Below are 5,022 nucleotides of genomic sequence, written 5' to 3' on the forward strand. Positions count from 1 at the left end.
TTCAAAATGAAAGGAAACTATTTCTATAAAATATGTCAGTCCTTCCAAGCAAATTTATATCATTTTAAATACATTTTTTTGAAAAATCATGTACCTTCATCAACAGTTCAAAGATGGAATAACACAAGATATGATGAAATACATCCATTTATTGACATGATTTGCAGGTCTTTGAAATTTGGAAAATAATTTTTGTTCCATGTTTCATACATGGTCTGTTTAAAATGTATGGAACTTTAGAACCAAAAATTGTACAGAAAAAAGGTCAACAGTTTCATAAACTAGAGTACATATGTATCTGTTGAATACATTTTTTATATCAGATGCATTAACTTGAATTTTTGGCCTTGCTGTTTACTTCTGCTTGACCGGGCCCACATGTTGTACAGACAACAGTGCAAAAAGGTTAAGGTGGCTTCTACACCTCTGATACTTCATACCAGCCTTCATTATTCCTTGGCTTTATTCACACATTCCGTGCATATTCTGGTAATTTACCTGAGAAATGACCAGATCAAAAATGCTGGAAAAGCAGTTGTGACTTTGTTCATACATGACTTTGTTCTGGCAGAATGCAGGTCAAGTCCCAGATCAGGCTGTATGAATGAATGCAGTCCATGTGGCCAGCACATACTGTACCCACCCACACTCCCACTCCACTGCCCCAGCTCAGATTCGTGGTGTCATTCTGGACAGGGTGGACCAGATTTCTTCAAGTCTGTCCAGAACTGGAGCAGCTGCTGTGAGGAGTGCAGGATGTAGGTGATGACCCTGGAGAATTGGCAACGGTTATATTTTGAGTTATATGCCTGAAACTGCCAAGGCTGTGGGGGAGATGTTGGACTCAGACCCAGCTTTGTCATACACATTCCAATGTAAGCATCCTCAATGTTAAAAGGTTTGATTGTCTTGGAGACCTCCACAAATTTCGTTGGGAGGTCACTGGAGAAGATGTAGCCCATGCCCAGGCAGTAGGTCGGATAGGTGTGCTCAGGGTACATCTCTTCTGACACATACCATTTTGAGTTTTTGGATCGTACCACTGGACGGTTCACCATCAGCATCCCAGTTAAATAGTTCACTCTGGGTATTTCAGGCTTTTTTAGCATGTCCACAAGATTGTCTATATTCAAAAACATGTCTGAGTCAATCTTCATGGCAAAGACGGCGTTGGTGCAGTGCATGGAGAGCCAGTGCATGATCACCATGGTCTTGATGGTGAGGTTGACATATGAGTCTACAAAATCGCTTCTGGATGAGGTCATGGTGCTGGTCATTCTCCTGCTGGAGGCTCTGCTGTTCGGCCTGAGGACCCTTGGCCAGTCCCAGCATGAACAGAGTCAGCACCTGCTCCCCCTGCACCCTGGACTCCTTACCCCACGTCTGACAAAATGGCATCTCGTGCATCTACATTTGTGGGTGCCACTGGAACCATTAGAACCAGGAAGGGATGGTTCTTGCACGCATCAGCGTTGTCCATGATGAAGTGATAGTTTGGGGCATAGGCAATGTGAAAGTGGAGAAGTGGGGGTTTTGTAGCTGGAGCAGATGCTTCTCCTTTGGGTTTGATGGCCAGAGCAGGTTCTTCTGGTTGGGGTTGGGAGGCTGAAGTGGGTGTCTCTGGTTTAGGTTTGGGTTGGGGTTTTGTTGCTGGAGCAGGTACTTCTGGTTTGGTTGCTGGAGAGGGTGCTTCTGGTTTGGGTTTGGTTGCCAGAGCGGGTGCTTCTGGTTTGGTGGTCAGCTCGTTGGGGGAAGCAGAGGTCTGTACCAGGAGCTGCACAGGTTGATGAGCATCACGGAAAGCAGGGGGCCTGAATCCTTTCCTGTTGTACCCATGCTGTTTGAGAAGTCGTTGGTAGTACTGATCCAGGGGGACCGTGTTCCACCATGACATGCTGCCCGACATGCCCAACAAAAAGAAAGAAATCAGTACAAAAGCATTATTTACGAAAGAAATCCAGTGGGATCCAGGATACATTTGTCTTTGAGAGATCCATGAGAGCGGGCCAAGTGTGCTGCAGCCCGTGTGGACGCGGAGGCAAAAACTCGGAGATGGGAGGAGTTCGGGGAGGCCATGGAGAAGGACTATCGGACGGCCTCAAAGAGATACTGGCAAACCGTCCGGCGCCTCAGGAGGGGGAAGAAGTTCTTCGCCAACACTGTTTACAGTGCGGGGGGAGAGCTGCTGACCTCGACTGGGGACGTTGTCCGGCGGTGGAAGGAATACTTTGAGGATCTCCTCAATCCCACCGTCACGTCTTCCGAGGAGGAGGCCGAGGCTGGGGACTCGGAGGCGGACTCATCCATCACCCTGGCTGAAGTCACTGAGGTGTTGGAAAGCTCCTTGGTGGCAAGGCTCCGGGGTTGGATGAGATCCGTCCTGAGTACCTTAAGTCTCTGGATGTTGTGGGGCTGTCTTTGGCTGACACGCCTCTTCAACATTGCGTGGCGGTCGGGGACAGTACCTCTGGACTGGCAAACCGGGGTGGTGGTCCCTCTGTATAAGAAGGGGGACCGGAGGGTGTGTTCCAACTATAGGGGGATCACACTCCTCAGCCTTCCCGGTAAGGTCTATGCCAGGGTACTGGAGAGGAGAATCCGGCCGATAGTCGAACCTCAGATCCAGGAAGAGCAGTGTGGTTTTCGTCCTGGCCGTGGAACACTGGACCAGCTCTACACTCTCCATCGGGTGCTCGAGGGTTCATGGGAGTTTGCCCAACCAGTCCACATGTGCTTTGTGGACTTGGAGAAGGCATTCGACCGTGTCCCTCGTGGTGTCCTGTGGGGGGTGCTCTGGGAGTATGGGGTCCGGGGCCCTTTGCTAAGGGCTGTCCGGTCCCTGTATGACCGGAGCAGGAGCTGTGTTCGCATTGCCGGCAGTAAGTCAGACCTGTTCCCGGTGCATGTTGGACTCCGCCAGGGCTGCACCTGTCACCGGTTCTGTTCATTGTATTTATGGACAGAATTTCTAGGCGCAGTCAGGGGCCAGAGGGGGTCTGGTTTGGGGACCACAGGATCTCATCTCTGCTGTTTGCGGATGATGTTGTTCTGTTGGCTTCATCGAACCAGGACCTGCAATGTGCACTGGGGCAGTTTGCAGCCGAGTGTGAAGCGGCTGGGATGAAGATCAGCTCTTCTAAGTCTGAGGCCATGGTTCTCGACCGGAAAAAGGTGGCTTGCCCTCTCCGGGTGGGTGGGGAGTCTTTGCCTCAAGTGGAGGAGTTCAAGTATCTCGGGGTCTTGTTCACGAGTGAGGGAAGGACGGAACGGGAGATTGACAGGCGGATCGGTGCAGCTTCGGCAGTGATGCGGTCGCTGTATCGGACCATTGTGGTGAAGAGGGAGCTGAGCCGAAAGGCGAAGCTCTCGATTTACCGGTCAGTCTTCGTTCCTACTCTCACCTATGGTCATGAGCTCTGGGTAGTGACCGAAAGGACGAGATCACGGATACAAGCGCTCGAAATGAGTTTCCTCTGCAGGGTGGCTGGGCGCTCCCTTAGAGATAGGGTGAGGAGCTCAGTCACACGGGAGGAGCTCGGAGTAGAGCCGCTGCTCCTCCACATCGAGAGGAGCCAGTTGAGGTGGCTCGGGCATCTGTTCCGGATGTTTCCTGGGCGCCTCCCTCGGGAGGTGTTCTGGGCATGTCCCACCGGGAGGAGGCCTCGGGGAAGACCCAGGACACGCTGGAGGGACTATGTCTCTCGGCTGGCCTGGGAACGCCTCGGGGTCCCCCCGGAGGAGCTGGAGGACGTGTCTGGGGTGAAGGAAGTCTGGGAGTCCCTGCTTAGGCTGCTGCTCCCGCGACCCGGCCCCGGATAAGTGGACGAAAATGGATGGATGGATGGAACTTATACCAACTAATGCTTAACGTGTTGCCAGCATCCACAACTTATGCCTAATGATAGTCTAACCTATGCACAGAGCATGGCAGCGTATCACCGGTGATCACGTGTCGTCGCCAATTAAATGGCTGCCGCTCGACAATTTAAATCATATCATATGATATATCATCATATCAATCTCTCTCTGTACAGTGTATGGTGCTGAATGCAACAGTCGGGAGGTCGGTAGGCAGCCTATATTGCAGCGGGATCTGTCTGCAGACCACAGGCTGTAAAGTTGTGAGCACGATGGCGTCAGCTGTTTCCTGTCTACAGTAAAACCACTCACCACTGCTCTTCTAGATCTTACAGCTCTGCACTTCTAGTTTAGATACAAGACAAAACTGACTTATTATTATTTGTGAAATGTGGTGTAATACTTCAGATACATGGTTTTTAAAGCATAAAAGATTGGAGATAAAGTCCACAGGAAGTAGAGTCACTGTCACTGATCTGCAGCTTCACACGCGCTGGACGTAAACAAACACACGTGCGACACACTCGCCTTTTTACTTTCAAGGAACGACTCAAATGGATTAATAGCGCGGTGTTGTCGACTGGATGTCATTATTTGCGAAGGACAAATTCTATGGATAATACAGAGTGAGTAATAACGTCTTCTTATTGAGCTGGCACAATGAATTGATCGGTTATTTATTTAGTCTGTATGGTGTTCTCAGCAGATCGCCTACATGACGCTCTTTTTTTTAAATGCAAATGACTGTTTCCCACAGCTCTCAGTGAGGATAATTTCCCACTGTCTGAGATCCTCTGTGGTAGAAATATTCTCTGATCAAGTGTTTTGCATGGGCTCATATGATATATGGGAGCGCAAAGTCTGACTGTTTCCTCCCAATTTTATACCGATTCTCCTAAACACTGCCAATACGCCATTATACGGGAGCTACAAGTTAGAAACAGGTTCAGTAAGTTCTGTGGTGATCTTTAACATGTCAAATACGTCTGCATATGTCAATATGCGTTGGAGATATATATAAGTTACACACAGGTTCAAAACACGTTACTCATAAGTCACTAGACATTTTTCTCAACGTATTTGGACGTATGAGAAACTTACAGTTAACGTGTGTCAACGATCACATAACTTACCTACAACTTATGGCCTGTGTATGCAGGACGT

General features: G+C 49.3%; 1 pseudogene; it reads right to left on the reverse strand.

Annotated features, from left to right (window-relative positions):
- Positions 1-683: 683 nt before the first annotated feature.
- LOC110174104 (beta-1,3-galactosyltransferase 2-like) lies at positions 684-1,906 on the reverse strand (annotated as a pseudogene).
- Positions 1,907-5,022: the final 3,116 nt, after the last annotated feature.

Source organism: Boleophthalmus pectinirostris, unplaced genomic scaffold (genome assembly GCF_026225935.1).
Source record: "Boleophthalmus pectinirostris isolate CB_2022bp ecotype Guang Dong unplaced genomic scaffold, ASM2622593v1 HiC_scaffold_23, whole genome shotgun sequence".
NCBI lineage: Eukaryota > Metazoa > Chordata > Actinopteri > Gobiiformes > Gobiidae > Boleophthalmus > Boleophthalmus pectinirostris.